Raw genomic sequence first — 14,480 nt, 5'->3', positions numbered from 1 at the left:
ATCTCATTTCACTTGGAGCTCATATCAAAACAGTGAGTTTATAGATTAAGCATGGTGCTTAGGCTATATCTTGCCTGTAGGTACAGCTAGATCCACCGAAAGATTGTGGTAGTTGGTAGGTGGTGATAGCCCTGTCCTTTCTCTGTATTCCACCATGTTGGGTCTAGTTATTAAAATGTAGGGCTCATTGTGGTTTGTGCTGAATTAAATTTAGGGCAAGTATGCCCCTCATACTAAGGATGTTCTCACTATCATTAATTTACCTTTGTTGCTTAAGATTACTAGCTACATCTCTTACACTTAGCTACAGTACACTTCTAGCTACCAGTTGTTTGTGTGATCAACCTTTTTATCTTTTCTTTTCCATCCATCCTCCATCAACCCCATGTTGCTAAACCTACCTACCTAGTTTACCTTGCCACATTCCCTAACACGCCTATCCACATTCCTTTGGGAAAATATAAATTCAACACTTGGTTCTCACCAAGCAAAGTGCTACACTATAGTTATGTGCGCTTATGGAATCCCCTTTCCTATATACACACATGTCTACCTCCTTGACTTGATGCATACCTCCTCTCTTGCAAGGTTGAAGACGTTCCTCATACCATCCTTGGTTGGAGGCCATCTTTTCAACAAGAGCTATTGCTTGTGGGAGTGTAAGTGATAAGAATGCTCCTCCAGCAGCAGCATCCATTTTTTTATAGGTGCTATTGGTTCAGCCTGTGGTAGAAAGTCTACATAAGTAGCAAATTCTCCATCCCATGATGAGGACATTCTAATATGTAATCTTGAAAGCATTCACATGCCTTAATGATAGATTCGTCATGTTATTGCTGAAAGCTTGAGATTCTCCCATGCAAGGCGTTGGTCTTGCCCATAGGGAAGAACTTGGAAGAAAAGCATTGGAGCAATTTTCCCTAGGTGTTGATGTTGTCTTTATTGGCGTAGAACCATTGGTTCGACTTCCCCAAAAGTGAGAATGGGAAGAGGTGGAGTAATATGGCATCTCAGGTGACTCCTATGATGGTAAAAGTGCTGCAAATCTTCAAGAGGTGTTGGAGATGGGGACTAGCATCTTCATGTGCCTTTCCACAAAACTAGTTGGCTTGCACTTGATGAGAGCTAGGCCTGAGTTTGAATGAGTCATTCCCCGTGTTGACCACCAGTCTGGTACGGATGTTGGCCTCACTTGGAGCAGAGAATTCACAGAGGGTCTTGTCAGCCATGGTCTCAAGGACTAGTGTTAAGCTCCTTCTTGTCTGGTTTGATTGAGAAGTTGAAGCTTGCAGCTTCTTTGGATTTTTGAGCTTTGCCCCTTTGGATCAGTACTTCAGGATCTTCAACATAGTTGTCTAGAAGGTCAAAACTAGACATGCATTACCCTACATAAGATATGAGCAAATAAGACAAGGGTAAGCCTGTTTGAGCAGAGGTGGTTTGGTTTATGATCTCATCCATAAGTAAAGTTATCAATACTCTTTTCAATGTCTAGCTGCCTTCCAAAGTTATCAATACTCATCTACATAATTATCAATACATTAATGCCTAGCTACTTTCCAAAGTTATCAATACTTGTCTACATAATTATCAATACATTAATGCCTAATTGCCTTCCCTGGCAATGGCACTAGAAATGCTTGTTCACATTTCTTAGCATCATTACTAAGAATGGAGTTTTAGGTCTACTCCTAGTAATGGCACCAAAAATGCTTATGGTACGAATGTGATGTAGAAATAATATACATATATGAAATCTACAAGCGCACAAATATACTATTGTAGGACTTCACTCGGGAGTGTTCTAGGTATCGTTATTTATATTTTACCACAGGGAAGATCTGGCTATGTATTGATATCCATGGTATTGATAATGAGTATTGAATGTAAACTAGTAATGATAACAAGTATTGATAACTTGTAACTTGGTATTGATAACTTGTCCTTATGATGGATCAATAAGACTACTCTAAACAAGCGTAAACCAAGAGATAGAATAATATATGAACGATAAATGTAACACTCATAGTACTCCATAAGATAGCAATAGCAAGACTAAGTAGATATAAGAGAGGTTAACTCCTACAATATTCTATAGCTACAAGTCAAAGCATACATTGATGTGCAATACATACTTAATATAGCAAAAGATTATCTTCCATCTATGCATAAGGGACATTACTAATGAAGAGCAAGAAAGAGCTTGACTACTTCCATTGCAACCACATCCTACTAGTCCTACAGATGGGAGGTGGATTATAGAGGATTCAACGGGGCTATCACCCCCCGCGATCTACCACACGATCTGGAATATAGGGTGCATTCGCAGGTAAACATGATATAAGCACCATGCTTTCACAATGTCGACCACTCACCCCGTTCAAACTTAAGGATGAGCACTCTACAAACATATGCATAAATATCACAATAACTCTAACTACACTAAGCATATAATCAAAGTAGATGATGAACATAATAACTAAGAACATGATAAATGTATAGAACAATGTCATAGTAAATATATGAATAAAGGATACAAAACTTATACCAAAGCCAAACTCTTGACAGGGATCAGGAATCTAAGCGAAGATGCTTGACTCTCTCTAATCTAACTTAGCTAGCTATGCCTAAAGAATTATGTGTAGGGAGCTCTGAGGTTGTAGACTCTTCTTGGTTTGATCTTCTGAATGCAAATGATTCAAGATATGATGCCTTGGGAGGGGGTAGAGGGCACCTTATATAGGGGTCATGGAGTAGGGGCCAAGGCATTGCCACGTCATCAATCTGCATCATCTTTCCTTGCTTATGATTGACTTGAAACTGACCTTCATACATAGTGGAGATTGATCCTCATAGGCGGTCGAGAGTGCATGATGAAGCGGAGACCAATAGCTAAGACCCATATGCCAGCCGGCCCTATAGGTGGGGCCAACCGGACTATCCCTATGATAGATGGCCCCCACTCTACAGTGGTGGGTCCTTGACTCTGTATTGTGTTGACTTTTGGAAGTTTCATGAGTCAAATCGTTCATTTATGTCGGCTTGCTTGTTTAAAGTGTATGACGGTGGTCCTAGGAGCTATTTTCTGAATAAATCCTCCTGCAATGCATAATTCACCCAAGCTTGTGGAAATTGTTAGTTTAAACCCCTAAACCTAGGTTGATGATCTCTTTCATGTATTTATATAAGTTAAGTTGATGGTTTATGATGAGCATTAACTACCATAAATAGTCTCCTAGGTTGATGCTCTCCCTATCACCCTCAGCGATGATGCTGACACCAATGGTACTGGTGGTTCACTCACCACCACCGACCCTAGTGTGGTCCCACTCACCATTGCTGGGTCCACTCACCATCGCTGGATCCGCTCCTAGCGAGGGCTGGTCACCTATACCATCGTAGTCCCCCTTGCCATCCACGGATCCCAATGACAAGACCAAGGCTGACATGTTGGCCGATGCTGAGGCTAAGTGCGATGGCTCTCCGAGCTACATCATGATAGCCTCGAATGATGATCATCTGCACGGCTACACAATGCCTTTCCCCTAGGACCAAATCTGTTCTTGCACGTCAACCCGTATGGTGGCCTGGTGTGCCCCGTCTACCCCAACCATATGGCCCATGGTTGGATTAGGGCCCATTCCAGGGCACATGTGCTGGCGAGGGCACATGCTCCCCTAGATGGCACCTACACCAACGATAAGAATGTTTCCCACCATCGTGCCCTGGTGATGAACCAGGGCTAGATGGCCTGAAGGGATCATCTGGCTGTGCCTGGTTTGAAAGGTCCTAATGGCTAGAGGGGGGGTGAATAGCCTAATAAAAATTTCTACAACAACACTTAACATAATGGTTAGACAATTATGAGGCGAAGCAAGTGTTGCGCTAGCCTACTCAAAAAGCAAGCCACTTACCACAATTCTAGTTTAGATAGTATCTATTCACACAAAAGCTATGACACTACTCTATGTTAGTGTGCTCTCAAAGGCTAACTAAAGAGCCACACCAACCAACCAAGCAAGCTCTCACAACTAGCTACTACTAAAGAGCTTGACAACTAGTTTGCAGTAATGTAAAGAGAGTGATCAAGAAGGTTATACCACCATGTAGATGAAGGAACCTAATCAATCACAAGGATGAATAACAATGAAGACCAATCACCTCGGAATCAATGATGAACACAATGATTTTTACCGAGGTTCACTTGCTTGCCGGCAAGCTAGTCCTTGTTGTGGCTGATTCACTCACTTGGAGGTTCACTGCGCTAATTGGCTTCACATGCCAAACCCTCAATAGGGTGCCTGCACAACCAACACAAGATGAGGATCACATAAGCCACGAGCAATCCACTAGAGTACCTTGCTGGCTCTTCGCTAGGGAAAGGTCAATGAACCCCTCACTAATCACCATGATCGGAGCCAGAGACAATCACCAACCTCCTGCTCGACGATCCTCGCTACTCCAAGCTGTCTAGGTGGTGGCAACCACCAAGAGTAACAAGCTGAAATCCACAGCGAAACACGAACACCAAGTGCCTCTAGATGCAATCACTCAAGCAATGCACTTGGATTCACTCCCAATCTCACAAAGATGATGAATCAATGATGGAGATGAGTGGGAGGGCTTTGGCTAAGCTCACAAGGTTGCTATGTCAATGAAAATGGCCAAAGGTATGAGCTTCAACCAGCCATGGGGCTTAAATAGAAGCCCCCACAAAATAGAGCCGTTGTACCCCTTCACTAGGCACAACGCGGGCTGACCAGATGCTCCGGTCATGTTGACCGGACGTTGGACCTCAGTGTCCCGTCGTCCGACGACAGCCACGTGTCCTGACTTCAATAGTCACTTGAGTTGATCGAACGCTGCGCTATAACTGATCGAACGCTGAACCACCAGCGTCCGGTCATTTCTAGTAAGGTTCCAGAAATGCATTTCGCGCACCGGACGCGTCCGGTCAAGCATGACCGGACCCTACCATCGTCCGGTCAGAGACCCTAGCCTCTATGCGCTGCCCGACAATAGGACTGGACACACCCTTCCAGCGTCCAGTCATTCAAGACCCAGCATCCGGTCGTTTGACCGACGCCAGCATCTCTGCTGTTCCAACTGGCCAGACGCGCCGATTCCACTAGGACCAGCGTCCGGTCACTTTGTGACCAGCGAGATTAACTCCTTTTCATTTCTAACTTCTTCACCCTTTCTCGAATGTGCCAACCATCAAGTATATCACCTTGTGCACATGTGTTAGCATTTTTTCACAAACATTTTCAAGGGTGTTAGCATTCCACTAGATACTAAATGCATATGCAATGAGTTAGAGCATCTAGTGGCACTTTGATAACCACATTCTGATATGAGTTTCACCCCTCTTAATAGTACGGCTATCAAACCTAAATGTGATCACACTCTCTAAGTGTCTTGATCACCAAAACAAAATAGCTCCTATGGTTTATACCTTTGCCTTGAGCTTTTTGTTTTTCTCTTTCTTCTTTCCAAGTCCAAGCTCTTGATCATCACCATGGTATCATCATCATCATGCTATGATCTTCATTTGCTTCATCACTTGGAATGTGCTACCTATCTCATGATCACTTGATAAACTAGGTTAGCACTTAGGGTTTCATCAATTCACCAAAACCAAACTAGAGCTTTCATGGTTCACCATGGCAGAGAGGTTTGCTGGCTTGACCCAAGGTAGGTTTACCTTGCAGGCATTGGATTTTGTTCATGCCTATTGGTGCCCTTGTTGCATGACTTGCATAGAGGTGTGGTATGGCACTCCTCATTAGTAGTATAAGTCATGTCAACATATGTAGTTAGGATTAGTATGCCGATAGATGCCGTTAGAATTAGTATCAAGTCATGCTAATCATCTATAGTTAGAAGTAGTATATCTAGGTAGTAGTTAGAAGACTTTTAGTATTGGGTTGGCACTGCTCTCCTCTTATTATTATGGTAGATGAAGGCATGGTTATGTAGTCTAAACTCGTATCATTTCTGTAATCCAAATATATATGAAGTCTGGTTTATCATTATCTTTCTATCTAGTAGCACTGATATCCTCTTATTACGCATGTAATTGTGCAAACTTTTTGCTTCACAAAGTACCATTCACAATTATCTTCATGCCTACATGATAGTTCGAGCATTGTAAATTTGAATGGGCCAGACATGCCTCAATCTTGGCAACCGCACAAGGGTTGCTTTGTGCCTTAATTTGGTGAAGCAAACACATATCAATAGTGGTAGTAGTAGTCATGACTGGCTTTGGTCTATGGTGAACCAAACTCATCTTGTTAGCTAGCATGTCTCTACAAAAAAAACTAAGAGAAATTGCTTATGAAAGGAACTCCTATTCAGTCTACCCCTCGACTATTGTGACTGCTTGGATAGGAGTGAAAAGACCTATCACAACCTGCACTAGGCTTTCCTCCTGCATTCACTTCGCTCTCAGCAACTGCGCAAGGTTTCTTTGAGAGGAGCAAGTCTAGCCTAAATGTAGAACAGAGTAGCCATAGGTGTTGAAATTCTACTGCGCACGTAAGAAAGTACTTCCACCATATATTTGAACATGTTAGATAGAAAATGTGTAGTCCATAGTTTTGAGTGTCATAGCGATCTGTGTGCATTTGTTTGTAGTATCAGTAGTATGAGTGGCTTTGATCTATGGTTAACCCAACTCGTCTTATTTGCATGTATCTAATAAAATTTGTTGAAGTTGCAACAACCATGCCATGAGGAGTTCTTGTGAACAAGTGTCACCTAGACAGAAAGTCCACCGGCCATACATGTGATATCTTTGTGCTGTCTCATTAGCATAAATGGATGAGACATGCTCTATTTTTTTAGAGGACGGTTGGGAATGCCATTACTCCTACGTCTCTAGTCGCACATGCTTTCCCCGGTGTAATATGGTTGCGATTCCTGAGGTAGCGTGATGGCACCCGAGGCAACATGTAGTGGTTTAGAAAAAATAAATCTTTATCTAGCCTTAGAAGCCCTACCATCCATGTGTATACATAAAGCCTGGCCTTGCTCCAATTGTTTCATTCCACCTTGCATTGCACAAAATCCCTCGTCTCACCTCACAAAGTCCCCACCTCCACCTCCCATCGGTTGCCATGAAGGCCATCCCCATGAATTGCTATAGGTCCACATCGAGGAAGGGTGGACCAGCTCTAGTCCCCAATTCCTCTAATGGTTCAGGTGGAGTCAGGGCCAATGGCACACCCTAGGGTTGTTATCAGTGGAGGTGGCACCAACATCTAGTCCTAGGAGATTGGCGTTCCCATCGCGCTCCTACACACCGTCTCCTAGGCTGCCATTACTCTATCGATGGCAAAAAGTGGTGACTAACTCGCTGCCGAGAAACACATAGCAAGCCAAGAGAAACTATGTGGAGCAGATCCTGAGCTCTCCCCAAGCTTAGGGACACACCGAACCAGGATGGTCGTGACCTAGGGCGTGCCAGTTAATTTGATCCTATAATTGACAAGGAGGAAAGATTGATTAGTAATTTAAGGTGGAATATGCCAGTGTTGTCCCAGACATTTCCAAATGAGCAGCTAAGTAGCCAATGAGATAAGGCTATAGACTAAAGAGTTGATATCTAGTATGTTCATGATGCAAGGTGAATAAAATAAGCATATCAGCAATCATCAAATATTTAAATGTATAGATCCTAACAGTCGATCATCATGAGAGCATGTAAAAGATGTGATAAGTAAACATGAAAGCATCTATATTAACTGAGAAATATACTAGCTTTTAACCAAGACAAGAACAAATACAAACACATGAATAGCCAGTATATTCTCAATAAACAGGCTATTGGCTAAAATAGCCGATTCCAGTGGGAGCAAGCTCATAACATGCAAACACTCAACCATTAAACGTGGACAGATCCATAAACCTATAAGATCTAACCTATTATCTCTAACAGTGGGGTTCAATAGGATCGATGGCAGCCATAATAAAGATAATAGATTAAACCTTCAAAGAATATTAATCCATTCACACTTAATGGAATTGTGAAGCATGTTACGATCGTGAAAAGTGCGGGCGATCGGCTAAATAGTCGATGTGAACATTGCATGTAGTCAAGAGACTATCCTCTACCATAAGCAAGACTTATTAACTGATAATTTTTTATCTATAGTGCTAATAGTGAGGGTCGATCAGGATCGATGGCAGCCATAATATCAGTTCTAGACTAGATTTCATCAATTAACAAGCTTACTTAGGATGAAACATGCCTGGACCACATGCTATCTTCGATCAAGATTGAGACAAAACAACTAATCTATCCCAAGCCATCATCGAAGTAAGATCTAAATAGGATAAAGCGACAAGATGATAGTTTAAAGAGATATAAAGCTGATTCATTTCAATCTTAATCGAGCGAGGGTTGATGTTACAAATAGTAAGAGTACTAATTATAATAAGATCGATAACTAGCAAATCTATTAAAAACAACAAGAAAACCCTACCAATCTTATAGATTCAACCGATAACTAATTTGTAACAAAATTTGTACGAGATCGAGCCGGACTGATGCAACCTTACAAAAGTTGATAAGAATCGAAGGGTAACTTGTATCAGGAATTGTAAGAGATCAAGCTGGACCGATGAAACCTCACAATTACTAATGATAACTAGCTTATACAAAGCTTGCAAGAGGTCAGACCTAACTAATGCAGCCTTACAAACAAAGTATAAGTCATGACGGATACTCACGAACAAACCAGAGGTCAGACCTAACCGATGCAACCCTACTTGCCCAAAGAACTTGCCAAAATCTACTCTACTCCTAATCCTAAGGGGTGGCATAAGCTGAAAAGTAAAGGTACTTGTTTGATTGATCGATGAGAGATGTCTATTACAATAGCCGAGGTTCAATATTTATACCCAAGGCTTGACTACGAGTCAAGGTCAAATAGGACTGGCTACAAAACTTGGAAAATAAACAAAATATCCTAAATTAAGATAACTTGGACTCCAAACTTTCCCTTCTATGAAGTCCATCATGTCTTCTTGCTTTACGTCACTAACATCCTTCGTCGACAAGGCTCACCCTTGAAATGATGATGTCACCTCATTTAGTCGACTCCAATGGCAATCTACTTAGCCGATTTTTGCAAATATCTTGGCTTCTTCAAACAAATTTTAGAATCTAGGGTTCCCATGTACATTGGCCAAAATTTGGTGTCAACACTATTGATAGCAGTTATCATCCATCACAAACCACCAACATAACTTGAATAAGTGCATGAGAATGATCACCAACATAGACTTAGGGGTTTAAACTAACAAATTCCATGAGTTTTGGTGAATCTGTGTTTTCAGCAAGGGTTTATTTAGAAATCCAGTCGAGGTGGACCCAATCATCAGAATTAATCACAATTATCCATGACAAAAATAGCTCCTAGAAGGTTCCAGAGGACTCCATGAGGTGAACCACTGAAGCAGACCATAGGAGACAAACCCACCTACAGGCCGGTGGGCCCAAGGGGCCCACAAGTCAGCCTCATCTTCCTCCAATGGTTCTCCACCACCTTAGGGTTTGCACCTCCATCGTTCAGTTCAAGTTTGTTTGACCCGAGGGTCCAGAATTAATGCTTCGGCCTATATATACCAGCCCCTACCCCTCTCCCTAAGGCATTTGATCATAAGCCAAGATCATATCAGAAATTAGGGTTTCTAGAGAGAAGAGAATAGAGCTCCAATTCTTCAAGTTCTAGTATAGGCTAGCTAGCAAGATTTAAGTAGAGTTGGGTTTTTGCTTAGGATTTTGGATTCGCCGTCTAGAGGCTGGTAAAGCCATTGTATCCCTCTATATTTTGACTTTGTGCTACTTTAATATTATGTCTCTATTTATTATGTTCCTAGTTTGCTTTGGTAATATACTTGATATAGTCATGATTGATGATGAAAGTTTGCATATGTTTGCAAAGCGCTTAGCTCAATACTAGAGTGAGTTATGTGGTCGACATTATGTAAGTGTGGTGCTTAAATATTGTTTACCAGTGGATGCACTCTACACTCCGGGCCATGTGGTAGATCGCGAGTGTGACATTCTCATTGAGTCCTTTGTAGTCCACTCCTCGTTTGTAGAACAAGTAGAACCTGGTTGCGAAGGGAGACAAGCTATCTTCTTAATCTTCCTTAGTAATGTTCCTTATGCATAGATACAAAGTTAGTTATACTATAGATGAAGGTATATATACTAGAGTGTACATAAGACTTAGTAAATAAGAAATGACTTAGGAATCTTTTCTCTTAATTAATCTCCTGCCTAGCCATACTACATTTATGAGCATCTATTTCTATCTCTGGAATATTATCAACTGCTTTACATTTATCATTTATTTATCATTTGGCTTACCCCTGTTAAAGCATGAGAGTTAATGATCTTATCATAAGTATGCCTCTAGCCACCCCATCGCTCCTCCCTGTGGAAAAATATAAATAATGATACCTAGTATACTCCCAGGTGAAATGATACAATGGTATATTATCTATGCGCTTGCGGATTACTTAGTACAAATATATAAATTTACAAGTGTTCTTAATAATTACCAACAACGCATTTCTAGCATCATTGCTAGGGATGACAACTTAGTAAAGAGTGATGCTAAGAAATGCCAACAAGCACTTCTGGCACCGTTGCCGGGGAGGGGCACAAGGCTAAGAGAATTGATCAAATAAATACTTATTGATGAAATCATAACAAACACCTCTACTTTAGCAGGCTTACCCTTGTTTGTCTTTGTTCATATCTTATACAGGGTATTGTAGGATTGGTTTTGATTCATCAACAAATTCCATCAATCACAATGAAACCAATCAAGAGGATCGGTTTTCAAGAATACATTTCAGACTGTCCTCATCATGGGATGGAAGATTGGTTGATCATGCAAAGCTTTTATCATGGATTAACTTAAAAAGCTCATGAACAACTCATGCTACTGCTGGAGGATCATTTATGTCACTCACCCTAGGAAAAGCTAAAACTCTTAAGGAAAAAATAGCCTCTAATCAAGGCTGGTCTCAATGCAATATCCAACCATGCAATAAGAGCGAAGAAGTACCAGAAGAGGTGTGTGCACTGTCAACTAAGATGGACGTCTTGTTGAATTGGATTGAACAGCGATCCAATTACAAGAAAGATCATCAGGCCATACAAGATGCCTTTAATTCCCATAACATATGTGGAGAATATTTGGGGGTTGATTTCCCCGAAAATCAAGAAGACTGCAAATATTGTCAACTCTGCTCCACAACAATAGAAACAAGGATGGGGGCAACAACAACAAAGATCAAATTACCAAGGTAAGTACCCAGGTAGTTATTATAATTCTTCTAATCCCAAGCAACCATCCTTGAGAGATCTGATCTTAGAACAAGCTAAGATTAATGAGAACATTTCTAAAAAGCTTGCTTGTAATGATAAGGTCCTAGAAAACATAAACACTAAAATGGATAGTTTTTCTGCTGCCATAAAAGATCAACTTAACTATAATAAAAAGATAGAATCACAATTAGCTCAGTTGGCCTCTGCCTTTTGCCACTAACCTTGAAAAGGTCAATGCCATAACCACAAGAGGTGGCAAGTCTACTCGTGATCCACCATATCCAACAAGGATAGGTAAGACACCGGCAACAATACAAGAGGAGAAGGAGGATGAAGTTGAAGAAGTTGAGCCACAAGCATAGGAGATGATGCAAGATTTTCATGACACCACCCTCATACCATTTCCATGTAGGAATCGAAAGTCTAAAATGGATGAGCAGTTTGGTAAGTTCATAAAAGTAATTCAAAAACTATATATCAATAATCCTCTGCTAGATGTCATACAGGTACCTACCTATGTGAAGTATCTTAGAGACATTTTGAGCAACAAAAGACCACTGCCCACCACTAAAGTAATTAAGTTAATGGAGGAGTGTAGTGTGGCCATCCTCAAGACATCACCTATCAAGAAGAAGGATCCAGGATGTCCCATTATTGATTGTTCGATCGAAAACCTAGAACTTTGAGAATGCGCTATGCGATCTTGGAGAAAGCATCAGTGTCATGCCCAAGAAGGTTTTTGACATGCTCAACTATTCAACACTCATGCCAACATCAATGTGCCTGCAACTAGCAGATCAATCAGTTCGCTATCCTATAGGAATTGATGAAAATATTCTAGTAAAAATAAGAAACTTCTTTGTTCTAGTGGATTTGTAGTACCTGACATGCAGAAAGACATGAAGACACCCCTTATACTTGGGAGACCTTTCTTGAGCACTACAAATGCACACATTGATGTCGGAGCCAGGAGAAATCTGATTCCATATCAATGGGAAGGAGGAGCGACTCGCCTTCAAGCCAAGACCTGGAACAATGCTAAAAATTGGAATGGCACAAGAAGCAAGTGCAACCATCAGGGTCTCTAGGACCAAGTGGTACACCCTGAAGAATAAAGGACTTCTCCAGTCAAGTTCAGTTCAGGTGGACCTTAAAATTCCAAAGCCTCACCATGAGGTAAAATCGATAGTTATCCATATTTACTTTTCACTTTACACAAATTTACTTTTACCTTAGCATATTTACTTTTCTACATTTGCAATGCATTTGGAGAAATAAAATAAAAGTTCTCATCATAGCATTATAAAATGTAAGCCCCATGTAAATAATTTTTATGGAGCGTAAAAGCCTATAATAAATATTTACCGTGGAGGCGTAAAAATTTAAAAATACCATCCATTGATCTTCTTATATTTCATAGTATCATAAAATATTTTTTGCATTGCATATATATACATGTGTATATGGTAGAAATACAGGCAACCGGGACCCACAGGAGACACTTGGGACCCACTTAACCACCACCCATCACCTCCATCTCCACTATCCACCATTCAGGTCATGTCTCCTCTGAAAGAGCACCGACGGCCATCAAATTTTGCTTAATCCTAAAGCAAACTTTCATCTAGTGGAGAGCCAACCCAAGTGGGCCCAAGGGGGGCTGGCCGGCCTGCTGCTGCGCCACCTATAAATGGCACCCCTCCTGCTTGCTCTCAGGCCTCACACACACTCATAATCCTAGCATCCAAGTTCGAAATTTTGAATTCCAAGTTCGTAGTTTAAAAATCCACTTAGTGGAAGTGTTGTTGGAATTAGAAAGAGTGAGAAGAATTAAGAGTGGAAGCACTGTCATAATTAAGAGGGAAAATAAAAAAGATTAGGGTGAAAGTTCTACCAAAATCTTGATTATCCATTAGGCAATCAAGAATGACTAACCCTCGAATGACTAACTTCTGGATGGCTAACCGCTAACATTTTATTTCCTAATCTGTTCCACGAGTTTTGTTGTTTGTTGAGTTTTTGCATGAAGATGAGCAAGTTTTTGAGCAAGCTCAAGCGTGTAGGATCGTCCTGTTCAATGAGAAGCTCTTCTTCCTAGGCAAATGACATGCAGATCGACGTACCAACCCTCATTGTCGGAGGGCCACCTGAACCATCATCCGAGAGGAACGTTCTCCTAGAGGAGAAGCACCTTAAGTTTTAGAACAAGATGGAGAAAGATGCCTTCAAGCAGTTGAAGATCCGAAGGTTTGTTCTTACTTCTGCCTATGATGCAGCCATTCTACGCGCCATAGGTATGGATGTTGAATTCAACTTCATATTTAGAGCTGTTGGATGGGAGGATGTTTGGAATAATCATGAGCAAGGGGGTCTAAACTCTAAACTGTGGAATTTCTAGGCACCTTGCAAACCACTGATACTGAAGTTAAATTTAGACTTTTTGGGAAGGAAGTTTCTATGCCCTAGAAGGAGTTTAGTTTGCTTCTAACATTTCATGCACAGCGCATAGTGGACATAGACTCCTGGTCTACAAGATTTTGATAAGGCAAAATTCTAGAGAGAAATTTCTAGAAAACCTAACATTTAATATCCACTACTAATGACATCCATCACCCTACATTGTGGTTCATGCACAAGTGGATAGGATTTTCTTTATTTCCTAGACCTGAATTTTTGCACCGTGAGGGTAGATGATCTTAAATTGCTTTATGCTTTGGTGAAGAGGAGGAAAGTTTCACCTATTAAATTTATGATGAATCAATGGAAGGAAGTTTTTGAGCTCAAGGGTGATGTTCAGTGTACCTCTTTGGTCACTCGCATTGCCCAGAATATGGGTTTATTAGATAATGCTTCAATTTCTCCCATGGATATTCCCCACTAGTACATTGATTATGAATATTTTCTCAAGGCTCACATGTTGAAAAGGAAAGAAAATGGACAACTTGTTATAATGTACCTCAGGTATACAAATGAGATTCTGTTACCTAACCAAAAACTCAAGTTTGTACACTGTGAATTTTTTCCTCATCAATTTGTAGGTTTTGGAGGCAGCACCTCATAGAAGTGCTTCTACTGAGGTTGACTCACAACCCATAGCCCTGGTACCGCGGCGATGACCCCATTCAAG

General features: G+C 41.0%; 1 non-coding gene across 1 annotated transcript; it reads left to right on the top strand.

Annotated features, from left to right (window-relative positions):
- The first annotated feature begins 759 nt into the window (after window positions 1-759).
- Window positions 760-867, top strand: LOC136478712 (small nucleolar RNA R71). The gene has a single exon (XR_010764428.1). It is a non-coding gene; the product is annotated as a small nucleolar RNA R71 (small nucleolar RNA).
- Window positions 868-14,480: the final 13,613 nt, after the last annotated feature.

Source organism: Miscanthus floridulus, chromosome 8 (assembly GCF_019320115.1).
Source record: "Miscanthus floridulus cultivar M001 chromosome 8, ASM1932011v1, whole genome shotgun sequence".
Classification (NCBI taxonomy): domain Eukaryota; kingdom Viridiplantae; phylum Streptophyta; class Magnoliopsida; order Poales; family Poaceae; genus Miscanthus; species Miscanthus floridulus.
Note: the sequence above shows the minus strand (reverse complement) of the source record. Positions and strands in the feature narration are given on the sequence as shown.